Source organism: Camellia sinensis, chromosome 8, assembly GCF_055761805.1.
Source record: "Camellia sinensis isolate YWXY chromosome 8, ASM5576180v1, whole genome shotgun sequence".
NCBI lineage: Eukaryota > Viridiplantae > Streptophyta > Magnoliopsida > Ericales > Theaceae > Camellia > Camellia sinensis.
The window spans coordinates 188,783,611-188,806,027 of record NC_138968.1 but is presented as its reverse complement, the minus strand read 5'-3'; positions in this window follow the sequence as shown (position 1 = coordinate 188,806,027).

Here is a 22,417-nt window from a genome sequence, read left to right as displayed (position 1 = left end):
AACTAGTAGTTATCTTTTTATCATGAACTAATCAAACAAACACAATATATTGAAACTACATTATAAGAATAATAATAATAATTTTTTTTTTAAAAAAAAAAAACAGTTTTGTTTGAAGCCAAAGGTAGCCAACTTTGACAACCTAGCCACTTGCTTAGAAAGAACACATTTTTAGCTCAATCCTCCTCCTAAGAAGAATTTTCTCCAAAATCATTCACCAATTATATATGGAATTAGTCTCCCAGTACAGACACTCCTACTAAACACAAATGGACTAAACATGATTGTTGACTGAGAAAATAAACCCATAATATTAACATTAGATCATCAATCATAATTGGTTATATATGTATTTAGTTAAATTTTAGTAAAAAACTGTGTTTCATTATTCCCATGAAAAATATTTCATCCACACTATTCCTCCACCACAAACCCTCCGAATGACGTGGCAAGTAAAAGATCCTACACTCCTCTCTTCTTTCAAAACATTCCGGCTAATCTTGCCATGTCATCCGGGAGAATTTGTGAAGAAAAAATTGTGTAGATATTATAGTGTTGTATTCCTATAATCCTAATTATAAACAAATTGGGTTAGCTCGGTGAGTCACTCATATTTGGGTGGTCAATAGATCAATTATTATTAAAGGCAAATATTAATTATTTATCTCTTATTATGACATCATATTGTTATTTCTTCACTTTATGGGCTATTTATTGCAACAATTTTAGGCTCGAGTTGTTTCATTCTTACTACTGTAGATTATTCTTTTTATTTTAATAATAGATTGTTTGAGTTAGTTTGCACACATTTTAATTAATGCTAAAATTTTAAAGTTAACAATGGGATAAATCTTTAGTGACTCTTTGGGGAGAGTTAAACTTGATATTTTAGAGTGAATAAAATATGACCCAAAAAAAAAAAAAATACTAAAGACAAACAAAAAATTGTCTTAAAATAAATTTTTAAAAAATCAAACCAACGAAATTTGTTAAAAAAATTGATGAGTTAGGAAAATGTTAAAAAAGCCAAACATAAAAGAAATTAGGTTAAAGCTTTACTTTTTTAGTAACTTTTGTTAACTTCTTTCATCTTTTAGTGAATTTAAAAATTAAAAAAAAAGTCCTTCTAAATTAGATAAACCTAAAAAATTAAGAGAAATTATCAGAAAGTCCTATTTATCAAAATGTTAATCTATATAGTTCCACATTTATTCTATTAGATGGCGAGTCCTGTATGTTAAGTCTTTTATATAGCTTGGTTCATTTTAAAATTTCAGAATATTGTGGCAAACGAGTCTTCCCTTTTCATTATTGTTCTATATGGGTTAGAGCATCCACAATGGACGCGATAGCAGTGTTGTTAGTGTCAGTGGCTAAATTTTAGGTAGCTACAGTAACATTTGGATACCACAATGGACGCATTAAGCAGTGTGTTAGCGGGCTTCGTTAGCGTCAGTTGCTAAATTGTTTGTTAACTGCAGCTAGCGCTTTAGCTAGCGCAAGGAAGTGTTTTGTTTGTGTTACGGGTTGACCGGCCAGTTGACCGGTTAACGGAATATTTTTTTTTTTTTACATGTTGGGATTATTTTTTTTGACTTGAAATTTAATTTTGGATTTGAAATTTTTGATTAAACTAAATTATTTATTATATACACATATATATATATTTAACACACACCTTAACACACCCTTAACACATCCATTGCACCACTACTCACTCTCTAAAATTAACAAACTCTTAACACATCTTAACAAACATTTTTGGGCTCCACCTTTATCACTTTTTATCATTTAACACATTTTAACAAACAATTTTGACTATCCCATTGTGGATGCCCTTAGGGGGTTGATTGGAGATTTTGGTGGATATGATTTTTGCCACGTTTGGTAAATCGGACCCCAATGATTATGGGTTGCGAGAATTAAGGGGAGGGGTTAGGATTTGTGAGCGGCAACAAACTAGGGACACTCCACTATGACAGGTATTAATGTGACACTCTAATGTGGCAGATGTTAATGATGGGATACTCTAAAAAAATTAAAACTTTGTTTGGTACAGCTCTGGAACGTTTGCATATGATGTTTGTTTAGGTGTTTCAAATGATAATTCTACACTCACTTTTGAAAACGTGGTCGAAAGTGGAAAAATTTGAACTAACCGGCCGTCCCATCGGACGTCCTACCGGACGTCTCACTGGTTGACCAGAACAATGTAATTTTATTTTATTTTATTTATTTATTTATTTGCAATTGACATATGTTAATTTTTATATATTCAAAAAAAATATTTTTTGAATTTTTTAAATTTTTTTATGTGCTTTAATAGAATTTTGAGTTGTATGTTTAGTTATGAGTTGTAAGTTTTTGTATCAAATATCATATGTCACATCAAAAATTTCCCACTATTTTCAAAACTCTTTCACCAAATAAATTTTTCACACTTAAATCATAATTTCAAAACTCACAAACTCAAAATACAACTCCTACTCTTAAATCATATTTAGAAAGTTTTACCAAACGCAACCTAAAAATTTTTTAGTGTACTTTTCCTAAATATGACAGCGTAATAGGTATGATGTGACACTTCAAAATTTTTACTCATAGTTAGTATACTTTTTTCAAATATGACAACGTGGTAGGTATGATATGACACTAAAAAAAAAATAAAAAACTCCATAGTATATTTTTTCTAAATGTAACAATGTGGCGGGTATATAGTGACACTTTAAAAAAAATTAAAAACTTCTTATGCTGTGTTTGGTTAGGGGATTTGAAGAGCGATTTGGAAAGAAAAATGGAAAAGGTAGGTGAAATGTAAATAAAATATACCTACATTTTACCTAGTTTCACACACCTTTTCCAAATCTCTTTCCAAATCTCCCAACCAAACACAGCATTAGTGTACTTTTCTTAAACGTGACATGTGACACTCCAACGTGGCGGATCCAATTTGATTGAATTACTATGTCTCTTCATGTCACGTGCAAAAAAAATTAGTAATGAATTTACGTCTCACGCTGTGCGTGTTAAAAACAACAAAACTTTAAAAAGCTACTAGTGTATTTTTCGAACAACGTGACATACAAATATCCCACCACTTTCCTATACATAGCCATGTCACCTGTCTTCTAACTGTACTAACAATGGCAAAACAATCAACAAATAATTTAAGGAACCACTCAGTCATCAAAAAAATATTTAAGATCTTATGAATTATAAGTTCACAAAACAGAATTTATTAGTCAATTCTACAACAAAAAAAAAAAAACTAAACAAATAAAAAATTATAAATGCACATATAACAAAAAAAAAAAAAGGTTAAAAAGTTATTTTTTTTTATTTTCAGATCGGACTTAAAAATTTAAATTTTTTTTTGATACAATTTAAAAAATATATATATTATGAAAGATTTTTTTTTTAAATGTAATTTTTAATTAGGTGGACAGTGATGTAGTTGGACAGGACTACAGTGAGAGGGTCGCACGTGAATAAACAACGCACGAAACTAAAGTGGAGAGAGAGATTCCCTTGGTTTTGCCGTGTTCACACCTTACTTTAATCTGTAAGATCCGTTTCCAAACCCTTTTCACACCTAAACAGATCCGTTTCTAAACCCTTTTCACACCTAAAAGGTCTCGCTAGGTGGGTTTGTCTGCTACCCTGCTTCCCAACTAATTCGGCTTCGCTCACACTTCTCATTTGGCTTCGCTACAATTTCATGGCTTGGTTTTCTACGTAAATGTTGTAGGACCCGCATAATCTTGACCTCATCACGGTGTAATCCAATTGTTAATCCAATAGAGGTGTCACCTCTCACAATTTTTTATCTATAAAAAAATAAAAAATAAAAAATAAAAAAATTAATTCTTAACCATTCCATTTCAATGGTAAAATCACAAGAAAATGAAATAATTGAACTAAGGTCTCGTCTCAGAATATATTATTTTAATAAAAAGACATATAAAAAAATAAAAAAAAATTATGTGATAATTTATAATAACATTTTGACTTTTTAATTAAAATTAAAAGTTGTCAAATAACCATTAAGTTTTAATTTTATAATGATCATATTTATATATCACAAAGTATTCATCATCTTATGTATGATAATTGTATTAATTTAAGAGGTCTTGCAATTCATTTTTATTATTAATACAATAATGACATTTGAGATGATAAATTTTTTATATTATACTAGAGATATACAATATTTGTTATATTTAAAAAATAATGAGGAAGAATGAGAAAAAAAAAGGGTATCGTTCGAGGAGAATGAGCCAAGGAGAGTAAAGAATGGCTGAAAATAGGACTAAGGTGGTAAGGATAGGTGGGGAAGCCTAGTATACTGTGGAATTGATCTTTTAAATTAATCGATCCATTAAATTGAATATCAAGTTATCAAAAATTAGAAAAAAAAAAAGAAAAAAGAAAAATGAGATACATGAGACGAAATTGAGCGATGACAAAGAGAAAATAGTGCTATATTCTTTAATTTTGTCTTTTCAATTTCACTTCTAATGACGTGATCCACTCTTATATGAAGTGATTTCATACTTATCTCTCTCGAAAACCTATTTAATTTTATTGATAAAATTAGGGAGTAAAATTGGGAGAAGAATTATTATTTAGGCCAAGTTTGGCATATTTTAAATAATTCATCTTTTTATATTTTTTTTATCACATCATCTCTTTACTTTTTCTATACATCTTTTTATAAAAAGACAAAAAATATATTTATTTAGGTCATTTCAAATAACTTCTTAAAAAACAATAATGATAGAGCAAAAGAGAAGTAATGACTAGGCAAGGCAAGCCGAGCCACTTCAGTGCTTTGCAACTGCTAAAGTGTTAGTTGGCGTCACCACATGCCTGGAGCTGATGAGACCCAAAAACCGAAATAGGTGGGTGGGCTGAGGTCAACCACACGTCATCCTCCTCCCCCCCTTACTCTCTCTTATGTGGCAATCCATATTGGCTTGACCCTTTCCTCCCACCCTTCACCCGTCACACTCTCTCTCTCTCTCTCTCACTCAAGAGTTAATTATTCAATGAATTTGAGTTTATTATTAAGTTTTATTTTAGCATCGTTGGGAATGTAGGTATGTTTTTTTTTTTACTATTTTAATTTGAAATAAAAAAATTTTATTTGGAATAAATTTTTTTAAATATTTTGATTTTTGTAAAAAAAATTATTATAATTTAGATGTGATATTTTATTGTATTAGTGTTTAACTTTTTTTTTTTTTGACTCTTTTAACCCTAAAAATTCTCATGCCAAACGAGTGTTTTGATAATTTTATCAATTGATTTTATAAATATATATATATATATATATAAATTATCCAAAGTAAAAACAAATTTATATAACAATTATAGTCATTTTTCTCATATTTACAAAAAATTAAATCACCTAATTTTTTGAATATAATTATAAAAAGCTATATATAAGCATCCGATCAATATAATTTTTTTTTTTATAAATAATTTGCCCATAAAAGTTTACAAAATGAGGAGAATTTTCATAATGAAAGTCGTGATAAGCCTTGCAGGCATAATTGGACCGGAGTTAATTATATTCTGATTTAATAAAATTTACAATTAAATAATATTAATAAACAACTTTTATTAGGTCCACTTGATTGTCGGAGACTAAGTAATAATTTTCTCTATTTTTATTCCACTTAACCACCAAACACCCCCTATCTCACCACCTTCCTCTCCCTCCTCTCTATATAAATGCCATTCCACAAACCAACCATATCCTAGACCTTATTCTCTCTTAAAATCTCTCAAAAAAAAAAAAACACAAACCAAGAAAATGGGAAATTGTATAAAAAAAGAGTCTTCCATGCAATGGGGAGGCGAAGATTGGGGCTCTCCGGCATCGGAAACACTCTTTTCTGGCGAAAAATCATATAATAAAGCCACCAACATAGAAGAGAAGTCTGGAACTCCGGCATCGGTGAAGGAGGTGAAGATCAAGATTACAAAGAAACAGTTGGAGGAGTTACTGGGTAAGATGGACGTGCAGGGATTGTCTGTGCAACAGATGCTATCCCAGTTGTTGATGAACGGTAGTGATCGGTTTGAGACTCATCAACGGTCGTGGAGACCTGCTCTGAAGAGTATTCCTGAGGTGAATTGAGTGCGTCTGTAGGGAGATCAGTGAAGGTGTGAGGTTCTGGATCGAAACTTTCAGACTCCATTTTCGATCTTTGGGTTTTGTAGGATAGGGTTAGATTTTTTTTTTTTTGTAAATTTGTTTTTGTTGGGATTTGATTTCATGCGTACATAGTAAATTTATGGATTCTTGTTCTACCTTATCAATTTTTAATCTTTTGAGTTTTACTTGGGATAATTATTGACAATGATTGATTGCTTGAATTTGGATGTTTAGTTGGGTTTTGAAAACTTTAGAACTTACGGTTAATTTTAAATTGAATGATTTAAGAAGTGAAGAAAATAAATACATTTTAGTTCATATCACTAGTTTAGATTAGTGAAAATAAGAAAAATGAAAAAATAAAAAAAACGAAAAATTAATTTTTCTTCGAAATTCTTATTTTGAATCTTTTTAAATTGTGTTAATCATAAATTAGTAAAAATTTAAAAAGAAAAAAATTAGATGAAATATAATTACATTTTATTCATTTTATTCATTTATTTAAATTTTTACTTAAATTCATAATCAAAATAAAACTTAAAAATCAAGAGATTGAAAGAGTAAATAACTAACATACTTTTTTTTTTCCTTTTCCCCACAATACTAAAAATGTCTTTTTAAAAGGACGTCAGTCATTGAAACAAATTATTATGATTTTTAAACTTTTAAGGATTAAAATGAGTAAAAAATAAAAATAAAAAACAATTGAAAAAATTATCTTGTGGATTGAATGAAACTTACAGATTCCAACCTGGCCGAATGTTTCACTTAGGGCGCTCGACCAAAAGTCCAAAATTAAATTTTTTTTTTTTGTCTAAAAGATCAAGTGTTGATTTTCTTTGTTCATAATGATAAATTTAGATAAAATGATCAAAATAAATAATTTATTATTATTATTATTATTGATAAATTACATGATACGTGGCACTCTCCTACTCATTTGGAGGTTATGAGTTATGAATCATTAAACACATGTGAAAAGATGGAGACTGTGGAGGATTATGGAGCATGAATTGGAAGTTAAAAGAAATTATAGAGACATAAAGATGAAGTGGAAAATCATGGAGTGTGAAATATGAAAAATGGAAGAATGTGGTAATTATTAGGTAGTTTTTCCTACATATGTTTGCTTATAAATAGCTATTTATTGCTATATTATACAAGGATTCAGAACTCAAATCAAAGACAATTGATTTTTATTTTTCTTGTTATTTATATTTCATGTACTTTATTTTATGCACTTCATTTTCGAAGTATAGGAATATAGGTAAATTTTTTGCACTTTATTTTATGCACTTTCTTTTCGAAGCATAGGAGTAGAGGTAAATTAATGGTTAGTTTGATTGTTTACTTAACCACCCCGATTGTTCACTCAATCTTTCTCTGTCTCCCTTATTCTTCTTTTAAATTTTTTTTTTCTCTTCTTTACGCTTGGCAATTTTGAAATTCTCTTCATTGAGGCAAAAAAGCCGTCAACACAATCGCTTGATAATGTGCTTGAATTTAATCTGTAAGGATTTTTCAATCCTTATTGATACTCGCATTTATGGTATTTTCCTTTGTAGGAAAAATAAGCCAATTTTTTTTTAAACGCCAATGTAAGAAATAAAAAATGAATTGAATTCGTCCATTCCAAATAGCCTCGATAAAATCTTTTGACGTAAACAAAATTTTTTAGATTTTCAAGAAGAAATCCATTTCTCGATGAAACAAACTTCTATCCATTACAATATTATTTGGTGGAAGAAAAAAAACACGATTTTATTGGAGAAATTCACTTGATATGAAAGTTCGCCAATGGAATGATGAGTTGTCAACTCTCACTACCAAGTCTTTAACTGAGGTTTTAATAGGCGGAAGGGTCCAGCTTGTCTCAAGTTGAGATCAAGACTGGACCAATCCAGTCCGGCCCGTGAGGCCCTTTTTTGGCCCGTTTTGATAATCTGAATCGTTCAATGTGTAGAACTCGTCGAACACTATATGCCTGCAAAAAATCATGTTGATCAGATATCAATAGCTATATGATCAAATCAGTTTTGTATTAAAAAAAATGAACGGTGAAAAAATTAACGGTTGATAAAAAAACTGTTTTGTTCACATAGCTATCGATATCCAATCAACGTGATTTTTTACAAGCATATAGTACTCGATGAGTTCTACACATTGAACGGTTCAGATTATCAAAACGGGACCCGTGGTGCACGGTCCAGTCCGATCTTGGACTGGACCAAAGCCACTGCCTAGGCGGAATTGGTGATTTTTTTCAGAATTCTTTTAGTATTGAAAATGGCAAAAGGAAAGAGTTGATTTCATCAATGGCTCAGAGAGTTAAAAAACCCATTTTTAAAGAACTAACTTATAAAAATAATATGGCTAAAAAACATGTTGTTGAGTCAAACATAGTTAAAAACGATGTTCTATATAAGGCTCGGGGGTTGAAAAACTCATTCTTAAAAAGTTAAACCATGAAAATAACATGTCTATAAAGGATTATCATTAGCCATTAGGCCAAGAAATGATGAAACTCACATAGGATTTTCAAAAGCCGTTACTGGCGAAAATAAAAAAACAACCCCATTTGTCAATGGATGATGAAAGTTATTCGGCCAAAGAATATGTTCTTAGATCAAACGTGATTAAAGATGATGATCAACCCACTGCTAATGGATTTAAAATATTTGACATTGTTGAAAATGTCAAAGCATTTGAATTTCCAATGCTATATTATGCCATGACTTTCGGTATTCAAAATCTATTTTGGATTTGTGGGCCGTATCAAAATTTAATTTTGATGAAATGACTAATAAAACAATCATCTTTAAGCATTATTCCATATATCATGATTTTATCAACAATCATCCTACCTACAAGATTTTATCATGTTCGCTTCAAAGGTATGTCAAAGCATTTCGAAGGGCCATAGATTTGGCTTGAAGGTGGCTCAAAGCTCCCTCAAAAGCGCTTCAAAGGTCCGTATATATTTGGTTCAATGGTAATTCAAAATTTGAAAATATTTCAAAGTTCCATATATTTAGTTCGAAGATAACTCTTTTTAAAGCACTTCGAAGGTCTATATATTTAGTTAATTCAAAACTCTGCAAAACACCTTAAAGTAGTGTAATTTGAAGAGTGTGTATGTCACTTCGAAACAATTCAAAGTAGTGCAATCGGAAGTGAAAATATATTGTTAAGGTTTGAAGAATCATGCTTCGAAGGTCTTGAAATTTCCATAGTCTCATGATGCATCGAATGTCTCGAAGTAAAGCATAGAAGGGCCAATTGTTACTAATGGCTCAAAGAAAATAACATTGGCATGCATTGTGACTAAATCAAATCGGTGATATTTTGCTAAGAATTCACCATTTCAAATACATGCAAAGTAATCCAATTTTGAAACACACATTAAGATTCGAAGCATGCGAAATTATTTTAATTATGTTTTGAAATTTTATAAACTCTCCAAGTAGGTAGCTATTATGCATTCGAAGCTTTTAAACCTTCTAAAATATGTCGTGAGCACTTTCGAAGCAAGGTCTTGGTTTTTTTTTTTTTTTATAACAAAAAATTGAATCATATTATATGATAAAAGAACCTTCGAGTGCGTGTCTTCCGTTGAATACATTAATTAATTGCCAAATATAGTCTAAATTGATGTACAACTCTTCATAAATTCGTGGTTTCTTACTCTAAAAGAGTTACAGGGGTAATGTTGGCACCATAAATAAATAATTTATTATTATTATTGATAAATTACAAGACACATGTAACTCTTTTACTCATTTGGAGGTTATAAGAAGTTATGAATCATTAAATACATGTGAAAAGATGATGGAGAACATGAAGAATTATGGAGCATGAATTGGAGGTTAAAGAAAGTTATGGAGACATAAAGATGAAGTGGAAGATTATGGAATGTGAAGTGTGGGAAATGGAAGAATGTGATAGTTATTAGGTAGTTTTTTCTTACAAATGTTTGCCTATAAATAGCCATTCATGGTTATATTGTACAGGGATCCAGAACTCAAATTAAAGACAATTGATTTCTATTTTTTTTGTCATTTATATTTTCTGCACTTCATTTTTGAAGCATAGGAGTAGAGGTAAATTTTATGCACTTTCTTTTCGAAGCATAAGCGTAGATGTAAATTAATGGTTAGTTTGATTGTTCATTCAATCACCTCGATTGTTCACTCAATCATCTTTCTCCGTCTCCTTCGTTCTTCTTTTAATTTTTCTTTTCTCTACACTTGGCAATTTTGAAGTCCTTTTTATTGAGGCAAAAGAACCGTCAACACAATCGCTTGATAATTGGCTTGAATTTAATTTGTAAGAATTTTTCAATCATTACTAACAAGCTCGCATTTATGGTATTTTTCTTCGTAAGAAAAATAAACCAACAATTTTTGGCACCCCCGGTAGAACATCAAGTGTAAGAAATAAAAAATAAATTGGATTTGTCCATTCCAAATAGCCTAGATGGAATCTTTTGGCGTAAATAAAAAAATTTTAGATATTCAAGAAGATATCCATTTTATTGATGAAACAAACTTCCATCTATTATAATATTATTTGGTGAAAGAAAAAAGACATGATTTAATTGGAGAAATTCATGAACTTGATATGGAAATTCGCCAATGGAATGATAAGTTGTCAACTCTTACTACCAAGTCTTTAAGACTTTAGTGGCCGAAATTGGTGAATTTTTTCAGAATTCTTTCAGTGTTGAAAATGCAAAAGGAAAAGTTGATTTCATCAATGGCTCGGGGAGTTAAAAAACCCATTTTTAAAGAGTCAACTTGTAAAAATAACATGGCTAAAAAACATGTTATTGAGCTAAACATAGTTAAAAATGATGTTCCAAATAAGGCTCATGGGGGTTGAAAAACTCATTCTTAGAAAGTCAAACCATGGAAATAACATGTCTATGAAGGATTTTTATCAGCCATTGTTGGCTTATTTTTCCTACGAAGGAAAATATCATAAATGCGAGCGTGCCAGTAATGATTGAAAAATCCTTATAGATAAAATTCAAATCAATTATCAAGCGATTGTATTGATGGTTCTTTTGCCTCAATGAAAAGGACTTCAAAATTGTCAAGAGTAAAAAAAGAAAAATTAAAAGAAAAATGAGGGAGACGGAAAAAGATGATTGAGTGAATAATCGGAGTGATTGAGTGAACAATCAAACTAATCATTAATTTACCTCCACTCCTATACTTCGAAAACGAAGTGCATAAAATAAAGTGTATAAAATTTACCTCTACTCTTATACTTCGAAAATGAAGTGCATAAAATAAAGTGCAAGAAATTTAAGTGCAGGAAATATAAATAATAAGAAAAATAGAATCAATTGTCTTTGATTTGATTTTTGGATCCTTGCATAATGTAGCCATGAATGACTATTTATAAGCAAACATTTGTAGGAAAAAACTACTTAATAACTACCACATTCTTCCCTTTCCTACACTTCACACTCCATAATCTTCCACTTTATCTTTATGCCTTCATAACTTCCTTTAACCTCCAATTCATGCTCCATAATCCTCCATATTCTTCATCATCTTTTCACATATATTTAATGATTCATAACTTATCATAACCTCTAAATGAGTAGAAAAGTGCCATGTGCCTTGCAAGTTATCAATAATAATAATAATAATAATAAATTATTTATTTATGGTGTCAACACATATATACACGTCCAAACCTAACCAACTCACACTTCTTTTCTTTCTCTTCCCTCTACTCTCTATTTCCCCCGCCTTACACGAGGACGCTAACACCGTTGCTTAGTGACTGTCGCGACCACCACATTCGTCGCCCACCAGCACCCCCACTGTCGTTGCACATACACTTTTTCTCTCTCTTCGTTACCGAACCCATCGTCACCACCCACTTTTTCCGTTACCACCACACCCACATGGTGACCATAGTAGCCCAAATTTAGCATCTCCGCTGCCGATCTCTTCCTCCTTTTACCCCTTCACTCTTCGATAGCGACACTCATTCTGTTTCTGCCGAAATCCTCACTCATGATTTCATCCCCCATTTTCTCTCATTTATCTTCACTACCGATGTTTCTGACAAGTCGTTGCTCTATTGCGCCACTCTCTGTCCTTAGATCTATCTCTCTCTCCTATAATGGTCACCTACTACTCCGCTGCCGCCGAGCTCGAATCCATCGCTGAAATCCTTACTTACGACTCCAGCCCCTATTTTTCTTCCTCCATCTCTTCTACCAACGCTTGTGATGCTCCATTGCGCCACTCTTTATCCTCAGATGTCTCACTCTCTGTCCTCAGATGTTTCACTCTTTGTTTTTAGATCTCTCTTTTTCTCTCTCTCTTGTAGTGGTCAAAAATCCCAAGCAATAAGCCCTATCTCCAGATCTCTCTCTCATTCTATTCTTTCTTTGTTATTCTTTTAGTTAGTTGTTTTGGACCATTTAAATCAAGAAACCATAAAACTTAACCCTAACCCAAAGTCATCCTTCAATTTTAATGGATTTATGTTCAAATGGCTTAGATCTATTAAAATAGATGATTATTTGTTTATTTGTTTATTTTTTTTAATCTTATGTTTGAATTTTTTACTGTCGCTATAAGAAAAAACACTTTTGGCGACCACCTATTTTTTTTGGTCGCAAATAGTCCACTTTCTGCGACTAAAATTTAACTTTTGGCGACCACAATTTTTTGGTCGCGGAAAATCACCTTTTGGCGACCAAAAAAAAAAATTGGTCGCGAACAGTATACTATTGGCGACCAAAGGCTTTTTTGGTCGCGGAAGATCACCTTTTGGCGACCAAAAAAAAAGTTGGTCACGAAAATTATACCCTTTGGCGACCAAAAAAAAAAGTTGGTCGCGGAAAGTATACTATTGGCGACCAAAGGCTTTTTTGGTTGCGGAAGATTACCCTTTGGCGACCAAAAAAAAAAAGTTGGTCGCGGAAAGTATGCTATTGGCGACCAAAGGCTTTTTTAGTCACGGAAGATCACCTTTTGGCGACAAAAAAAAAAGGTTGGTCGCGGAAAGTATACTATTGGCGACCAGAGGTTTTTTTTGTCGCGGAAGATTACCCTTTGGCGACCAAAAAAAAAAGTTGGTCGCGGAAAGTTATGGCGGGATAAATTTTAAAAAAAAATGATACTACAGTAATTACATGCTATTTTTTTATTTAGGCATTAAAAGTTTTATAAAATAATATATAACCCAATTTTTATGGGTTATATATTTTTTTTGCCAAGCATGAACAAGAAGTATGTTATTGGCAGAGTGGATTGGGTGCATGGTGACTCCTTGGTCAGGAGTTCAAGTCCCAGGGAGCACAAAAGAATTATTTTTTTTGGGTCAAGGTGCTGACTTTTGGCGACCAACTTATCTTTGGTCGCTAAAAGTTTACTTTTGGCTAATATGAATTGGACTTTCCGCGACCAAAAAAGTTGGTCGCGAATGGTCACTTTTAGCGACCAAAGGCTTTTTTGGTCGCAGAAAACTATCTGTGACGAGGCTTTAGCGACCAACTCGCGACCAACATATTTTGGTCGCGAAAAGGTTTTAGCGACCAAATATGGTCTTTTCGCGACCAAAATGTTAGTCACGGAAAGTGTTTTTTCTTGTAGTGTGTTTTGGAACTTGGTTGTGGTGGTTGATATTATATATTTCTTTAAATCTGTTTTTGTTTTTGATATTAAACAGATCACAGATACAAATATGTTTGAAATGAATAGATAGTATGTTGTTGTTGATGACGATGATGATGATGATGATGATAATGAAAGAGATTACAACATATAGGGAAATATAGAGACAAATAGAGAAAAAAAAAATTTAAATAGATAGAAAAAAAAATTGAATAGATAGGGTTTGGTTTGGATTGGTATTACAACAGATAGAGATATATAGGGGTTGGTTTAGCTTTGTATTTCAATAGATAGATTTAAATTTGAATAGATAAGTGAAAGAATTGAACAGATAAGTGAAAGAATTGAACAAATAATAAAATTTGGACAGATATTTGAATAAATGAAAGGAAAAAAATTAAACAGATAGTCAAAATATTTGAACAGATAGATATAAATTTTAACAACTAGAAAAAAAAATTTTGAACAGATAAATATAAATTTGAATAAATAGTCAACAAAAAGTCAACATATAAAAAAAAAGTCAATAGATAAATTAAAGGATAAAATTGAAAACAAAATGTTATTCAAAACAAGTAAAATGATTTCTTATCAAATAATTTTATAAAGGGTAGACCTATTACTAATAAAAAAATATCCATTAGCTAAATGCCTAAATTGAATTTATTACCAATTTACTTTTTGTTTTATTTATTTTAATTTTTTTGGGCTTATTTAGACCTCTGGATTCGGCTCGACTCGGGTTTAATTAGACAAAACGTTTGGGCTCCGAATCCCTCCTCTAGTACTTGGACAGTAAAGCTTAGATTTCAACACAACACTCCATTCTCCAACAAGAATTGGGCCTCACTCCATCCAATTGACTTGGACTGTGAAATAGCCCAGTCCACTGGAGTGAAGCCCAAATCATCCAACATCAAATCCCTCATTTTCTCCACATTCAAAGGCCCGTTTGATGTAACAGTTAAAACATATTATAAATTATAACTTAACAAATTATAAATTATGACTTTAATTAGAAGATGTTAATCTGTTTGGTGTAACTATTGAATTATAGATTTAAGTTGCTCACTAGTGTTTGTTAAAAAAATTGTGAAATAATTTTTTCAATTAACTTTTATTTTTTTGTTATTTACTACTTGTCTACATTTCTTAAATAATAATAATAATAATCTATAGTCTATTTGGATTATTTTTTATTTAAAAAAAATAAAAATAAAAGAAATCTAAGAGTATAATCGTAAATTAATATGTCCACAACAAAAGCTGATAATCAGAAGTAAGGGGTAAAAAGCTTTTCAGAATTAGCTTATTTTAGTTAAAATAAGTTGTAAGAATCAGAAATTGTTTGAAATAAGTTTAACCAAACAGTTTAAAATAACTTTTTCCAAAGTTAGAAGATATAAGTTGGCTCAAAAAAACCCAAACAAACACCCCCAAACCCTCTCTCTCTCTTCATGTGATGATGATGAAATTGAACTTGAAGTGATCTCCTCTCAGGAGGATTAGTGTAGAGGTAAAGATTCAGCGACTTGTGTTTTATTTATTGTTTTTGCATTGTTTTGGGTCTCAATTTTGTTCTTATTGGGAATAGGAAAATTAAGGTTTTTGGTTGTTTTAATTGAACTATGTTTGGCTTAGTCTTGGCAATTAATTTGGTTGTGGAGAAATTATGGGAAAGGAAATTAGGAGAAAAGGGTCAGACAAGAAAACTGAAATCTTGTATGTTTTGCTTATTGTTCTTGAAAGTGAAAATTGGGTTCTGTACAATAATATTGGCTGAATTAAATTGAGTTGTTTATTTAATTAGGAACCCTATATTTTCATAGTTCTTTTTGGTCATCAAGATAGGGTTGTGCATTTGTTCTTTGTATTTATTCAGGGCAGGGTTTAGATCTTTAGCATCTAAACAATGTATTTTGTGCTACAGTTTCCTTTTGGAAATTGCCATTTGTAGTATAGTAATTCAAGTATTACAATGAGAACATTTTGTGAGACGCGCATAACGTTTTGTGCATGTATCATTGCTGGAAGACGATTTTTGTAAAATCACAGATGCCAATGTACAGTTGTCCTCCTACTCCTACTACCTAATCCATCTTGCACCCAAATCGTATGTTTTAAATTTTCAGTGTTATTGTAGTAGATTCTATGGCCAGAAAACCTGTTTGAACTAGCTGATACGCGATGACATGGGCAGTATTTAAAACCTTGCAATATGTTCTTCATATTCCATTTTTGTTCCAGTAGTGTTGGATACCCATTGCGTGATGGTTGAATCAACAGAAGATTCTTGTTTATCAAAGCTTTCTAAATCCAGGTTATGTAAATCTGTAATGATAACACATCTGCAGCATAGTTAATTTACCATTAGTTAAATTATTTTCACTATCCTCCTTAGGCCGTTAATTTTTGAGTTTTAAAAATTGATTACTTGGTGTTGAGTTGACTCACTATTTCCTATGTGGATTCACAGAGAATTTCATCAGTTATTGATTACATGTAACATGCTTACATTCAACTCAGTTTGTTGCCAATATTTTTGTAAGATGTTTTATTATGGTGGGTTTATACCTTGTGTTTTCAGGGGTCAATTTAGATATGGAGAAGTTCTGAACAGCAAGCAGCTGTGAAAGCTAATGATGGGATAAGTTCAACAAGTGGCAGAAAGCATAAAAAAAAAAAAAATGCTTGTGAGGTATTGCATGGCTCTGGAAGTTCGGTGAATCCAAAAGATGCTGGGAAAAGGCAGGTTCACACAACTGGTCGATCTTCTGGTCAATGGTGCATGGGCCCAGATGGAAAGGGAGTAAGTTGAAGGCCTTTCTATGTATTCTAAATATTGTTCATTCAAATTTTAGTTGCAATTATTGCAGTTTTGAGTTCATTCTCTTTGTTGATAAGTTTAAGTACAAGAGGCCATACAAGTGGGGTCTGTTATGCATAGATCTAAAATAGTTGTCACAATAAACGCTGTATGGTGGGTATTTGTTGGTAGTAAAAAGATATGAGTGATCTGGAGTTCCTAGAAAACCATTTCTGGTAGTGTTGGTCGAATCTTTGAAAATAAAGGTATCGTTTATGTAGATCATGGCATTGCATACTCATAATTGAAAGCCTTGTGCATTTTGGTGTAAAACCTTGAATGCAGGGTTCACTTGATTGGGAAGAATAAGAATTCTATCGGTCTGATTTAATTCTAGCTGTGTACGAGTTTATACATGTCTTACTCATTTTGCTGTTTTGGCATTTACAGGTATTTGTTTTTGTTGCTTTTGACTTTTAATTGCATGTCTCCCTGTTTACAATTTACTATAATAATCCATTTTTTATAATCTTCTTCAGGTTTAGGGGTCTGAAAATGGGCTGGAGTTGATGGGTAAAATTGCATACAGACATTACAGGAAGGTACACTTCTCTTATGTTTTCTCTGATATCTTCTTCCATGAACAATCATGCCTGCACTCATTATTTTCTGTATTTCTTATCGGCTTGATGGTGCTCCGGCTCAATGTAGATCACATTCTTCTCCCTTAATATCTTCTGTTGATTCATTACTTTTGAGTTTTTGAGTAGTTGTGCCTTGTTTGTCGCATGAATTGTGATTCAACTACTAAAAGCACAACATTCAAATGTAGTTCTGAAGTTTGCACAATTTATTCATTTATTTACTTTGAATAACAAGCATGACTTACAGTCAAGACGTGTAAATTAAACCTTTCTAACCCTAGTTAACCTTCAGAATCCGGACTAAGAGGTTACCAATCATTGCGCTTCTTGTGTTTAATATATATTTGCTGCTGACAGGAGAGTGGAGCTGGGTTTAGAGTGTTAAGAAATAGAACTGCCATGAAGAAGACAATTGTTACGAAGAAGAAAGCAGCTGCCAAGAAGAAATAAAAGCTTGAGCTGCAGGGCAATTATGTATTCTTACTACCATTTTTTGTGCCATTCCTATTAGTATATATAATTCTGTTAAACAATATGATGTATATTATTAATTAATTGATAATTACAAGATTGTTGTTTTTTTTACAAAGAGATTTACACTCTCTTTATAGAGAGGAGAAAGCCAACATTGGGTGCCAATTGAGGCACCGAAAGCATAAAGCAAACTAAACATAATGATACCACTAGCATCACTAACATATAATACTAACATATTTTAACAGCCCCCCGCAAACTCAAGGAGGATAGAACTTAACCAACTTGAGTTTGGAGAGAGTAACAAAACAGAAAAATAAGCTGACAATTAAAAATGGGATAGGAGACACTGTATGGTCGTGTCGGACCGTTGTAGCAGACAGTTTACGGGGTCATGTCGGACCGTTGTAGCAGACACTGTGTGGTCGTGTCAGACCGATGTAGAAGACAGTTTATGGGGTCATATCGGACCGATGTAGAAGCTGACCGGAATCAATGTCGGGACAGTTTATGGGGTCATGTCGGACCGATGTAGAAGCTGACCGGAATCAATGTCGGGACAGTTTATGGGGTCATGTCGGACCGATGTAGAAGCTGACCGGAATCAATGTCGGGACAGTTTATGGGGTCATGTCGGACCGATGTAGAAGACAGTTTACGGGGTCATGTCGGACCGATGTAGCAGGACAGTTTACGGGGTCATGTCGGACCGTTGTAGCAGGACAGTTTACGGGGTCATGTCGGACCGTTGTAGCAGACAGTTTACGGGGTCATGTCGGACCGTTGTAGAAGATTGTGGTGGTGCACCAAGGGGGCGACTTAGGGAGTGCGCCATGAGGTGGCTTGAACATGATACTGTGTATAACCCCCCCTCAAACTCAAATAGGTGTGAAGATAGAAACCTATTTGAGGTTGAAACAAAGGGATTGATAAAGCTGACTGGTGTAGAAGACACTGGATGAGTGTGTAGATAGGCTGCCCAAAAGATATACATGGATGTAGATATCGAGTCCTCAAAAGTCGTGCCCTCAAAAGGCGTGTCATCAAAAGGCGTGCCTGAGTCATGAAAAGGCGTGCCATGAAAAGGCGTGCCAGGTTGTCGGCGTCAAAAGGCGCGCGATGCGCGTGGCTGCCTCTGGGTCATGGTCTTTATAAACCGAAGCGGAGGAGGCAGAAACTGAGACAGAAAAACTGAGAGAAACCTCTGAAAAATTCTTCGTTTGGCTGAGAAAGAGAGGTTTTGCTGAGAAGATACTCTGTAACACTCTCTATAACACTCTGTTGCCCAGAAAAAATGGCTTCGTCCTCGTCTTCCCGTGGACTGCTCACCCTCTTTCCCGACCTCAACGAGTCAACAAGAGAGAGAACTGGTGCGGTGGCACTGGAACCTCAACCAAGCGCCCCGGAGTTTACTCCGTTGAATTTTCCGATGCGGTCTGTGGAGCAAAGAATGGCAGTGCAGTCGGATGTGGAGGCCAATCAGTATACTTTGAAGGCATGTGTGGAAAGCATGACGGCGGTCACAAATTTGTCGAACCGGCTGCAGAGTAGAACAAATGAGGTGCAGCAATTAAACTCCCAGCTGGCTCTGCTCCAACGCATGTATAAGGATGCGCGAGCAGAGATAAGCGTGCTAAGGGCAGAAAACAAGGAGTTGAAGCGGAAGGCCACCGTGATGTTCCGATTTGGAGGGCCGCCATATGCTGCAGTGGAGGAGCAGGGGGGAGTAAATGTGCTCGGTGGCGTGGGAAATCCGGAGGCAACACCGTCAAGGGCCGTCCAAGACGGAGGAAAAAAGAAAAGACCGGCGGCAGAGTAGAGAAGAAAATCCTGCCTGTGGATGTGGTTGATTTGTTGCTGTGTTTTTTTTTTTTTTTTTTTTTTTTTTTGTGGTGATGTAAAATTGTGATCGGGGTTGAGCCCCTGATATGAATAAAATGACAAGGTGGTGGAATGTTGTTGGTGTGATTTTGTGAATGTTGTTTTGTGTAATAAGAAAAAGAAAATAAAATAAAACAATGGATAAAGAAAAAAAAGAGAAAAATATTTGTGGATGGAGGATAAGAAAAATAGGGGTGTATGTTTTTTTTTTTTTTTTTTTTTTTAAATATATATATATATATATAGATAGATATAGTAAAATAAAAGAAAAATGGTGAAAACGTGGGTGCAAGTCAGGTCGTGAATAATAAAAAGGAATGGGAGTGCCGTGGGAGGATTTGTGTTGTAATAAATAAACCATGGTGGGTGTGGGTGTGCTTTGAAGAGTAGATTAGAATAAACATAGACATAGAAAAATAAAAGAAAAGAAAGTGGAGTGGGGTTGGAGGAGAGAGAAAGAGGTGAAAGTGCATTGGTGAGTAGGATCACGTGGGTTAGTGCAGAGATGTCCTGTTCTGAAGAGACAATGGGTTGTGGAGGCTTCTGGTTTCCATGTCTCTGCAATTGGCCTCGAGGGAGGACCTTGTTCTTGCTTTGATTTCGGCGTTTCCGATCTGTGGAAGACCCAAAACACGCAAGAAAACAACCCATTATTTTAGGTTCTCTGTTCTTGCTTTCTCAGATAAAATTTCTGTTCTAGGCCGAGGACGATGAAGATTGTCGGCTGATTAAAGAGTCATCATGCTGAGAGAGAGAGATGTGCGTTGAGCTCGCTAGAGAGAGTAAAGGCTGCCTAATCTTGCACAGACGGGTTAGAGAAGGATAGAGAAGACACACACAGGGCTCTCTTCCCTCTCTCCGCCTACGCTGCAGCTACCCGGTAGCCGGCTTAAGACTGCTTTGAGTGCTAGAGATTTCGAACTTGAAATGGAATTGCTTGGATTGGAAGGTCTCCGTAACCAACACCACCACCAGCAGCAACAGCAACGACAATTGATTGATGAATTGACTGGTCTCTCTTCCCCATACAGTAAGATTGGGGAATTGAAGCCAACTAACCTCGATGATATTTTTGGATCTCTCGATCCTTCCTTATTGTCTCAATTGCAGGGCCTTTCGCCCAAAGTTACCACCACCACCACCCAATTACAATCTCCCACTGCGCATCAGATACGCCAGAACATGAACCAACGTCGGGCAAGTTACCCGACTAACCTTTCATCCTCTCCAGCAAGGAAGCCCTCTATTTACGGGTTTGATTCCTCTGGGGCAGTTGCAGCAAGCGGTACAGGTGGAGGAACAGCCGTAAGTGAACCTCGGAAGCGACTGGAGGATCGTCTGGTTGAGGCCGTTGTTGGGGGCGGTGGCGGAGCCAGGCGCATCGGGCCACGGCAATGAAGCCGACGACGCAGAGGTATGGAGGTTTTGCTCTGGCGAGGTATGTGAAAAAAAAAAATCTTAGCGGACTAGATTGAGGTCCGGCGGGCGGCTAAGGCGAGGTTGCCGCCCGCCGGTGACGCAAAAAACAAATACGAAACTCTTAACCTTGCTCTGATACCATGTTAAACAATATGATGTATATTATTAATTAATTGATAATTACAAGATTGTTGTTTTTTTTACAAAGAGATTTACACTCTCTTTATAGAGAGGAGAAAGCCAACATTGGGTGCCAATTGAGGCACCGAAAGCATAAAGCAAACTAAACATAATGATACCACTAGCATCACTAACATATAATACTAACATATTTTAACAAATTCAACTAGCGGGCTGCACATGCAATGCATGTGCAATTTAAAAAAATGTCATAGTATAAGAATAATGATAAAAAAATATATATATATTGTATTTGGTCCTCAAGTAGTAAGGCCTTGCTCTGTCAAACTCATGATTTCAATTTCAAGTCTTGTTCTCTTTTTTTTTATATAAACATTAACTATAGGGATATTTTAAAAAAATTCCAAAATATTCGACACAAAAGTGTCAACATTATTGCACGCCTTTTCTTTATATAATAGAATAGATATATGGTCACCATTTTATGGTCATTTGCTTTTTCCTTTAAAAAATAACTTAATCTCCAGGATGCCTCTCTCTGGGTAAGAAAATTTTTATGGGGAGTGATAAGAATTTATGCTTATGTTGTTCAAATTGAATATCAAAAGTTGGGATATTTTTAAAATTTTATATGAAGATTACACACATAATTGGTAAGGTATACATTTTGTTACATTTTAGTGAGAGTCTTAATACTAGTAATAAAATTTATGTGTCAATACTATTTAAACATTTAATTTTGTTAACAATTCTCAACGGAAAAATAATAAATTTTTCAATATTGTGAACTCAAATTATATTTTTTATTTTTAAATGACTCACGTTAACATTCCTCTAGGGATGAATGTGATGAAGAATGTGGTAATAAGATTCTTACTTAATTTGAAAATATAATTCCTCTTAAAATAAATAATTAAAAATCACTTTCATATTTCATTCTATTTATAAGATCCAAAATCATATTTTCATTTCCTTCTATTACTATATTATTCAAAGATAGTCCAAATCTTGGTTGATTTGTAAGATGATGAATGATCCCATTTTTTTTTTTTTAGGACAAATTACATATCAGAGGTAGTTTAAAAACTTAATTATAAATTCATAAAAAAAATTATGATTTTACTTTTATAATATTTATAAAATTTATCATTAATTTTTAAAAAAATTCTAAATTAAATTATTATTAATTTTCAAATACAAAAAACTTATAACTGATCATTGATTATGAGGGCTTTGTTTGTCAATT